Here is an 11132-nt window from a genome sequence, read left to right as displayed (position 1 = left end):
CTTATCGACGATCCTCTGCCACAGGCTTGTTTTTTGGGCTATGCTGGTCTGTCTGACCAATGTTCCAAACAGCTGTGGCTCGACTCTGATGACTTCGTTGACGAGGAGGTCCAGCTCCGCCCTTGTGAACTTTGGATTCTTGTCTGTTGGCATGGTGTGGGGTGTGGGTGTGGATGGTTGTGAGTGTGTGGGGGTGAATGTGACGGTGTGTGTGTGAATGTGAAGAGGGGGTGTTTGTGAATGAGGTTATGTGAAGGTGTGTAAGTTAAGGTGTAGTTAAGGTGTAAGTAAGGTGCAGTTGTTTGTCTGTGGGGTCTGTCAGCAGTGGGTCTGTTGCAAAGGCTCATGGGTTGTGTGTGGGCCCTTTTTATTGGTCCATTTGTGGGTGTGGCTGGGTTTGAATTTGTGGTGGGCGTGTTATAAGAGGTGATTGTGATTTAGGGCCTCTGTTTGCCTGTTTGGATGTGCCAGGTCAGTAATGGAGATGTATTTTGTCATGTTGACGTGTTTTGTGGTGTTGTGCGAGTCGAATTGACCCTCCTTGTGCTGTTTTACAGTGTCTTGGTTCTGTACGATTCTTTTTCGCGTAGGTAAGGTCCGTACATACGCGATGCTGGGTGAGGGTGCTGGGGTACGGTGTTGGGGTACAGTGCGTACAGGTACGGGGCTGGGGTACGAGCCTGGGGTGCGTCGCGTACAGGTGGGGGGCTGTGCTACGGTGTTGGGGTACGGTGCGTACAGGTGCAGGGCTGTGCTACGGTGTTGGGGTACGGTGCGTACAGGTGCGGGGCTGTGCTACGGTGTTGGGGTACGGTGCGTACTGGTGCGGGGATGTGCTACGGTTTCGGGGTATGGTGCGTACAGGTACGGGGCTGGGCTACGGTGTTGGGGTACGGTGCGTACAGGTGCGGGGATGTGCTAGGGTGTTGGGGTACGGTGCGTACAGGTGCGGGGCTGTGCCAGGGTGTTGGGGTACGGTGCGTAAAGGTACGGGGCTGGGAGACGGGCCTGGGGTGCGGCGCGTACAGGTGCGGGGCTGTGCTACAGTGTTGGGGTACGGTGCGGAGGGGGGTACGGTGCTGACTTACGGGGGTACGGAGCTGACATGTTTACCCGTGTACATGTAGGCTACAGCGTTCGCTCCGTACGGGGCCTTTCACATGCGGTTGTGTATTCGGACGTGCGGTACGGATCGTACTTGCGCGCTCGGACTGTTTTATGATTTGCAAGTAAAAATGTCCAGCTCCCTATCGGACACTTTTCCCGACGCTATTCGGCCGTAAAAATTTACGTCTCCCTCTCGGACCATTTTCCCGACGCAATTTGTATGTATTTTTCACGTACGAATCGTACTTCGCAGTTTGTACGGTACTTGTACGATTCGTACGTGAAAATATACGGATACGAGTCGTACGCAAAAAAAGAATTCTCGGATCGGAATCGGCACCTTTATGTCCACCTTCTGCCAAATTATTCAGTAAGGCAATTGTATCTGTCACACATGCCTCTCGTGTTTTTGATGTCACTAGTAGGCCATCAAAATACTGGACCAAAACTGATTCTTCTTGCATAACCAATGACTCTAAACATTTTTTCAGGATCTGATTAAAAATTGAAGGACTCTCTGTATACCCTTGAGGAACTTGGCACCATGCCAAGACACGGTCTTCGAACCGGAATGCAAATAAATACTGGCTATACAAATGTAAGGGTATTGAGAAAAACGCTTGAAACAAATCAACCACTGTGAACCGCTCTACATCACAAGGAATTTGATAAAGAATCACTGCTGGATTGGGCACTATCGGACAACAAGGCACCACTATTGTATTCACCCTTCTCAAATCTTGCACAATCCTATACTCCCACTCGGTTTCATAATTCCCATTATAGGTAAATTACGTGGGCTTCCACGTATTTCTCTCAAGATTCCCTGTTCAATCATCTGTTCAATCGCAGGAATAATTCCCCCTATAGTCTCAGGACTCATCTTGTACTATGGTGTTTTTGGAAACTCTGCACCTTGTTTGATGAAAATCTGTAAAGGATCTACACCTTTCATCCACCCAATGTCTTTTCCTGAAAAATCCCACACATCAGCTGTCACTGCATCTCTCAATTCAGTAGGCAATGCATTTTCTGTAAACAGAGGGTATAAATCATTCACTTCTGTCCCTTGCTTTGCCATCATCATTTTAAAAGCAACATCCTAATCTGGAGTTTGGAAAGCAATGCCATATGGTGTACAATAGATGGTACAATTAATCTTACACAACAAGTCCCTTCCTAAAAGGTTCACCGGACTCAAGTCACACATTGCAAATCTTTGAACCTTCCAATATGAGCCTCCATTGGTTTCGTTACTGGAGTCTTAATATGCTTATTTGAAACTTCCACAACTTGGATAGTCTCTCCCGAGAGGGGTAGGATTGGAATTTCTGCTGTTCTCACAGTAGAACGGGTAGCACCAGTGTCCACAAGGAATGTAATATCATTACCTTCCACTTTTCCATTCACAAAAGGACGAGATTAATCTACCTCTAGAGATGCGCCAAGCACACACTCTTCCTCCCCCCTCAGGCACTGTCATTGAGATGAATCTGAATCACTCAGAATATTGCAACCAATATGGCGGAACCATTTGTACATTTTGATTCGTACCAACTTGTTCACTCGTGTGAAATCCAGCGTTCGCACTGTATCTCTGCACTTGAGCATTCACATTATTCGGCATAGGTGCTTGAGGAACTTGTACCTGTTGTACCTGTTGTACCTGTGGTGTAACTAACTGTTGCTGCTGCTGTAATTGTTGTTGTTTCACAACCACCTCATTCTGCATCTGTCGATTGAAATTTTGAGTCATTCCATTGTTTCCTAGTAAAGCCTTACACTTGTTCCTCCAATGTCCTAACTGTCCACATCCATGACACAGAAATTTCTTTTTCATCTTCTTTTTGTTACCCTTACCTCTACCTCTTCCTGGTAACTGTACTTGAAGAACCCCATTTGGTATAATATTCATAGGAACTTGACTATTTTGAAAATTCTGATTCTGACCTTTCATCTGAAAATTTACTTGTGAACCATCAGAACCCCATTTTTCTGATTTGCCACATTCACCTGTGCCCACATCACTTTCTTCTTCAATTTCTTATGTATAGATTCAATATCATCACTACAATACCTTGCATACCTCAGAATTTAATCAACTGTCTTATTTTGCCAACATATCAAATGCTGCTGAATCATATTACTAATCTCCGGTTTCAATCCAAACACAAATTTATAGACAAAATGTCCCATATCCTTGTTTGTGATGCTCTCAAAACCACTATACTGTTTAAACACTTGTAAAAGCCTTTCATAATAAGCATGTACTGACTCTAAAGACTCCTGAGTACTCCTATCAATCTTAACCCAATCAGTTTCTTTTGGGGAAATTTTACCCTTCAAAAAATTAATCACCTTACTCCTGATCCGGTGGTGTGTCTCCTTGGTTATGTCAAGAACGTCCCCAACGCCAACCGTAAACTCACTGCCATGCTTTTGGCCCTTGCCAGGTCCAGAGTGTCTCTCCACTGGGGACGTAAACCGGCTCCCACAGTCCCTGGTTGGCTAGACGATGCTGCCCATTGTCAAACGCTTCTGGGCGAGTTTTGGGACCTAATGCCTGCTGCTAGCCATCCTCCTGACATTTGCCCCCCCTTGTCTCTTATCTTCATTGTATGCAGGCCACTGACAGCTTTTCACCCGGCTCCCCCATTGGAGATTCTTCAATCATTAATGAAGGCATTGCTATTGACCCTCACCCTACTTCCCCACTATCCAGTTCTCTGAACACCACACTTTAATTTCAATATAGTGATTTGTATTATGAAGGTGCCTTGCATTGATCCATTTTTTTTCCTCCCTAGGTTCTGTTGTGAAGAAATGATGTAACCTCAGTGATATGCGCCATTATGTTATCATCTACTGTGTTATGCTACCATTTGGTTCTCTGTACTGTCTTTTCTTTTGGAAATCAATAAACAAAGTATAACAAAAAGAAATTAATCACCTAATTATATTTTCTCATCACCTCTTCTGAGGGTGCTCCAGTTTTCATATCTCTAGGATATTCTTCCTTTGGCCAATCAACTGCAGTCTTACACTTGGCCCACAAATCAGCTGGAACTACAATATCAAACAAACCATCCAAGTCTTTAAACAAAACATTTGAAACTTTTACAAATCTCTCTACTTGCTTTTACCATTCCACTGGTCTCTCTCTTAGTCTGGGGAACTAATTTGTAAAAGACAATATATCCTGCCTTGTCCAAGGGATATGAACATATCGACCACCTGGAACTTCTCTCCTCGGATATATCATTTCAGCAAGCTCTGTCTGGAAGCAGAAAAGAAGCAACCACACCCTTATTTGCAAGAGCCTCCTTTTTCTTTCGTGTCTATTTACCCTATCTACCCTTCCATCATTCTACATCACCCCATCTCTTCAGAGTATTTCTCAACTCTTTAATCTGCAATTGCTTCCCAGAAGCATTCAAACTCTCTAAGTACTTATTACTAAAATCCAATCTATATGTCTTTTGCAAAGCTTTCGACTTCTCAATATCAATGCCAAATTCTTGTGCAGCTTCTGCCAATTTCTCAGCAAATTTTTAACTTTCCATGTAATATTCTTCCACAAGAATAACAAATCTTCATCCTGATAAGTACTCGACCTCTCTGGAATAATTGTACCAATAAACATTTCTTCCAAATCCACTCTCAATCTACCTATATCCGTTCTTGGTTTAGACTTACTAGGTGCCATTCCTTTTATCCTTTCATCTAACTTCTCCGGCGAAGGTCCCACAGAACCAGTACCCTCTGACATTGGAGTTGTTTCCCTCACATGTGGCAAACTTTTTCTAGGATCTATCTGCACACTCCTTTTTGGTGTTTCAGTTACATTTCATTCACTTTAAGATCAATCAATGACGTAGTTATCTCACCTGACTCTGATGCGGTAATATTCCTAGCACCATTTACCGTAACTGTCAATGCATGTACTCTTGAAATATTTTGACCCTCACTGTAATATGGAACTATAGGACCAATCATCACTGGAACTGACAATGCTTCTGCATTCAAACTCAACTGATTATTTTTCTGAGTCAGTTCTTCTTTTGCTCTATTAAGCATTTCAATTTCTTGTCCCTAGGTAATCTGTGAAGCTTGAGGAGCTTGGTGATCTTCTATTTCAATCAAAGGTGCACTTGGAGTAATCCCATCCCGATTCTCCTGATATGGTGGAGGTCTTCTCAATAAACATTTCTTCTAATAACTCATCAGCAATTTCTAATTCAGAAGTCTCTACATTATTCTTTTTCTCATTAAACTTTCCACCAGCCTGATCTTCAGCTACCAATACAGGATATAGTCCATCTAGGATCACATCTCTCCTCCATCTTTTCATTTGAGCATCCCACTTAGCCTCTGAAAACCATCTCATCATATTCTTATATTTTAATCCATTCCTATCTTTCTCTCTCCTGTACCCTTCATGCTCCCATTCTTCCAATTCCCCGTACTGCATAGGTCTAGGATTTGGTTTCAAGGAATTAATTCGCCTTCTCAAATTCTATAAAATCTTTACATTGTAAGTACCATGTTCTGGAAAGGCTAACACTCCATCATCCTCGGTATACCTCACCCAGTTCTCCAACCATGTACACGTATGGTACCCACGCTCTAACATCATAAATGAAGCAGGTGATGTTGGAGGAGACACAGGGAGTCCCTCTCTAGTCACTATTGGTTTATCCTTTATAAAGAAATCCAGAATCACTTTTAACAACTTCATTTTTCAACACTCGTTTTCTTCTCTAAATATTCTAAAGAAATCAGACAACCTTTGGGAATTCCACTCACTCTATTGGTTCATGCTCGTCCAATTCCAGGGTGACTCACACCAACCGACTAATCGGAGCATAATACACACCCGCTACTCCAACCAATTCCAGCGCTGCTTTTTGTCTACTCCACTAGTAATGATATAGTTCAAATACTCAATAGGATTCCCTTTTACTTCCAGTAAAATAACGACTAGCGTCACTCTACCTTCAAACAAGTGAAAAGAGGTCTTGGTACTCCTCTAAGGATAAGGCCAAAGTTTTGCAAGAGGAATTTTTCATTAAAAGAGGTCTTGGTACTCCTCTGGGGATAAGGCCAGAGTTTCAGAAGCGGACTTACCACTATTTCATACACTCTTCTTACAACAGAGCAATTCCCTAGAATAACATCAATGGCCTTTCACCACTTGCTATTACAACAGCAAAGAAAGACCTTCCAATGTAGTATTTCTCTACACTATGACTTTCAGCGTTGTTCTACTCCACATTACGACTACCACATGGGCTTAATATAACATCCTAGGATCTTAGACAACTTCGTACCCAAACTTCTTCTAAACTACATAAAAACAAAACACTAACTTTTCATATTAATAATCAAAATCATTAAAATCGATTATTGATTTGCCTAGATAATCAAAACAACCATCCTCCGCTACCAAAACTGATCCAGTGCTCAGGAACGTATAATTTCCAAAGACAAGGGCCAAATTTCCTTTACCCAACAAGCTCCTTTGCCCTGGGATTAGTGTGATTCTAAAAACTAAACCAGTTTACAAATCTTCATTATTATGTCTCCCTAATTTACCAAATATGGTGATGTAATCTTTGTGTTGATGATCATATAGACAAATCAGTACTCATGAAAATAATACTCTAATAAAGACAGACTAATTTGTAAATGTATAATATTTATATAAATTATGTGCATAATGCTTAATAAAGTACAAAAATTCAGTACCAATCATAGACCATCACAAAGCAAACAACATCAGAAGAGAAAATGACAAATTCATAATCAATGACAATGCATTAAGGAGTGGATAGGAGAAGAGACACAAGGTTCAGAGACAAAATACATTTGAAAAAGTTATGCAAATTCAGAATATCAGGCTAATACTAACCCAGTTAGGAAAACACTGTCACCTGGCCAGAGTAAACAGCAAGGGCCCCTCGAAAAGATTTGAAGAAGCAAAGACTAAGACAGGAAACACAAGAAGAACAGCAAACCGAAGACATGAGACGATCTCTCACCATAAGTCAGAAAAATGTCTGTTCAAAATACCTCAATCATACCCTAAAACCCAAAAGACCAAGCCACCGAAATATCTAATTTAGGTCATGCTTCACATTTGATTGGTTTAGGAAGAGGGTGTACTGTCACGCCACTCTCTACGCACACATAGGTTTCAAAGACTTCTTTGTTTTAGTAATCCATAATGACATCAACTTTCTCCTCAGGAAATAATGTTCAAATCTCTATCGCTTGTTTTCTCTTCTCCGGCAGTCATCTTCTACATTGTTTTTCCCGCTGAGCATCTCTCTGCAGAGGAAGCTTTTTCTAGGATTTAATTTTCAGCGTGGGTGACTTTTAACCCTTTATCTGTAAAGCAGAACGAAACCCATGTTTATCTCTACAATGAACAAAACACAAACATTTATTCTTATTTGAAATGCATTTTCTACGCACCAACCCAGATGCTGCATTTATCCCAGCACAAACCCATGTTAAATGTTTGCATTACAGCTGTTAATAATAACGTGCACTAAAGCAGCATTAGTCCTCTGTTTTTCATTAGTCAGAAGCCTTTTGCTGCCTACTTCCGTAGTTTAGTTCGCGCTTTTACATTTTTCTTGTTTATCATTTCACTGCAAACGGAAATGTTACTGAGGGTTCAATCTGGGCAGGTTTTATTTTTACGTGAAAAACCCTGCTCCAAGTAAGTGTACTGACTGGGTACTTGCATCACGTGTGTGGTATGTTGAGGTGCTGGCATCGTATATCAGGGTGGTGCCTATAATGTAAATATCATAACCTGGTGCTCTCAACATATGTCAAGGTGCTGGTGTCGTATGTCGAGGTGCTGGCATCGTAAGTCAGGGTGGTGCCTATAATTGCAGGTTGATGACATCATATGTTAGGGCTCTTATATATGTCAGGGCATTATAAATCAAGGTGCGTGTGTCATATACTAAGGTGCTGGCACCATATGTCTTGGTTTTGGCATCATAGGTCAAGATACTGCTATCGTATGTTATGGTACTGCCGGTTATGCTATGGTGATGCCCAGTGTGCCAGCGGTGCTCATTATATATGCCAGGTACAAACATGTACATCTGCCAGTTGTGCTGCTAATGTGTAGGAGGTGGACTTTTAATGTGCCAGACTTGGACTGCTTCTAAGTCTGGCATTGGCTACCCATGTGTCATGCTGGGGAGGTTCATGTGTCAGTCTTGGATTGCTTCTATGCCATGCTGTGAATGCGCATATGCCAGGCTAGGAGTGCTCATGTGCCAGGCTAACCTTACACATATGACAGTGTAGGGCTGCAGTTTGACAGACTGGGGGTTTGAACAGTCACCACCCTGAAATCTCTTGTCTGTGTTTTCCCCTCTCTGTCCACTTCCTGTTCTCAACCTTCTTGCCCTCAGTTCTTCGACCCCTTTACTCCTGTTTGTCTGTTCTGATACAACGCAGCAACTTGGGCAATATCACTTTTTCTTCTCCCGGGAACCACAATACATCCTCAGACTGTGCAGACAGGTGCACACAGCGGCGGTGGAAGGTAGGTGTCTCTGCACTCACAGCCCCTTGGTCTGAGACCAATCTGTGCCCTCTGTGTGTGGGCTGTCAATCCCCCCACCCCCGGTCAGAGGAGTGTCCCTATCTTCTGGGGCCAGATGCCTCCTCTGGTTCACTCCTTCTGGTCTGGGACCACTCTATATCTACTGGGCCCAGCTACAGGGTGGGTGCCACCCACCCTGGTCAGAGGCTGCTCTGTATCAACTAGAACCAGTTACTGCTCGTGGTGTTACCTCCTTCCAGCCCACAGCCTCAGACTGAGGGTGCTCTGTATCCCCTCGACCACATTATTGGTCCTGGTGTCACCTCACCACATTCCCTGTAATAGGATATTCTGTATCCTAGTTATTGGTTCTGGTGTTGATCACCCTAATTTAGCTCTGTTTTCAGTCTATTCTCCAAGGGTCCTGAGTAATGATTGTCCCATATACACATGATCTGGTTCTGGTCCAGATTAGCTGGACTCTTGTCTCATGCCAACCCAGAGTGCCAGTAGTTCTGATCCTGTCTCTTCTTCTCATCCAGCGCTGGAGGGGAGCCTCCTGGAGAAGGCGGTCACCAGCAGCTTTTCTTCCTTCATACATGGAGTCCAGGCAGATCACCTGTCCCAAGCTGTGCGGCACCGAAGCAAGCGTATGATCCTGGACAGCATCGAGGCTGGTGGGAAGCACGACCCATGTGTTCATCATCACCCTGGAATACTGCCATGCAGTAAAGGTGTAGACATGATCATTTTAAACCAATGGTGTGAGCCAAGAGCACATGGTAATTTTATTCCAATGTTGGATCCCTCCTCTCTAGCATTCTATAAAGTGCCTGTTGAGTGATTGTCCGCTCACTCAATTAAACCTCAAAGAGTTTGGATCTTCTTCTACTGGGGAGTATTTCCAAAGGTTGATGAGCAATCACCATGGTTATTATCACTTCCTGATCCCCGAGGACCTCCTAACCCTCTTCTCCTCTTCTAACAGACTCACTCCATGGGCTTCGATGACACATGGCACACTGCCACTCACCCCTCGGGTGCCGTGCCACCAGCTCGAATGGCTTCTGCCCAGATGCTCCCTGTGGGCTCACGACCCAGTGGTTCAGACCTCCTGTTGGCATTCAACGTGGGCATCGAGGTGCAAGGAAGACTGATGCATTTCTCCAATGAAGCAAGCAATATCCCCAAGAGGTATGTATGTATGATGACCACAAAGGACATAAATATACCATGTCCTACATGTGATGACCCCAGAGTGCCGTTCTATTCCCAGGATACACCGTTCAGAGCACTATAATTGCACTCTTTATTAGTGTGGAATATTTGATATGATCTTAGTATAGTCTCTGTGGCTGCTCAAACTGAGTGATATCACTCAGTCATATCACTTCATGTCTGACATGCTCGTGGCATATTTCTTTACTTTACACTTCTTACTAGTACTACCCATACAAAACTATCTTTCTATTATCCTTATTCCATGTCTGACACTGTTATTTTTATCTCCTATCAGATTCCACCCGCCATCTGTTGTTGGCACCATGGGCAGTGCTGCTGCCACAGAAAAACTTATTTCCTTGAATGCAGACCTTTGTGCCCATGCTCTGGCGATCGCAGCCTCTCTGGCAGGGACACCTCTGGCCATTGCTGCAACTCTTGCTAAGACTCTCCACATTGGCAGTGCCACTCGCCTTGGCATAGAGGCAGCAATTCTAGCTGCCCGGGGGGATGGAAGCCAACCCACTAATCTTGGACGACGTGCTCGGGTACTCAGGTTCAGTGCATTATATGGTGACTACCCGCCCTTTTCCCCGGCAGTGTCAGATCAAGACTACAGCTTCCTGTTGGAGAAACAAGACATAGCCTTCAAGAGGTTCCTAGCTCACTTGGGCATGCACTGGGTCGCAGACGCTGCCATCTCAGTCAGAAATCGAGTCATTAATATAATGGGCTCCTTCAACCCCGCTGCCATCTGCTCTAGTCTTCTGAGGGTCCCAGTCTCCAAGTACATCAACAGACCCTTCCCAGAGTCTGAGCACCAGGCCCGACACTCCTTCCAGTTCAACGCCTGCACATCCCTCCTGGATCACAAGGTGGGCATTTCAGTGAGGACAGCCTCGGGAGACCTGACCTCATCAACCTGCTGAAGAAGGTGGTGGTGGAGCACCCTGAGGACAACGTGATTAACTTTGACAGGATGTACCGAGAAGTAGCGCTGCTCCGGGACAGCGGAGAGATCGTGACGGGCAGATGTGACACCTTTATTATTATTTTTTTTTGCAGATTTTTATATAGCGCGAACTTGACCCGAATCCAATCAGGTATCAGAGTGCTTTACATAGCACCAGTTACGTTACATGAGGACACACATTCATTTTTATTTTTTATTTTTGTTAGGCACAGGGAGATTAAGTGATTTTGCACAGAATCACAGGATGTTTAGTGTCAT

At 43.9% G+C, this 11132-nt stretch overlaps 1 pseudogene; it reads left to right on the top strand.

Annotated features, from left to right (window-relative positions):
* Positions 1-9677: 9677 nt before the first annotated feature.
* Positions 9678-10830, top strand: LOC146789104 (cis-aconitate decarboxylase pseudogene; annotated as a pseudogene).
* Positions 10831-11132: the final 302 nt, after the last annotated feature.

Source organism: Triturus cristatus, chromosome 10, assembly GCF_964204655.1.
Source record: "Triturus cristatus chromosome 10, aTriCri1.1, whole genome shotgun sequence".
NCBI classification, from domain to species: Eukaryota; Metazoa; Chordata; class Amphibia; order Caudata; family Salamandridae; genus Triturus; species Triturus cristatus.
This window is presented reverse-complemented; position numbering and strand designations above follow the sequence as displayed.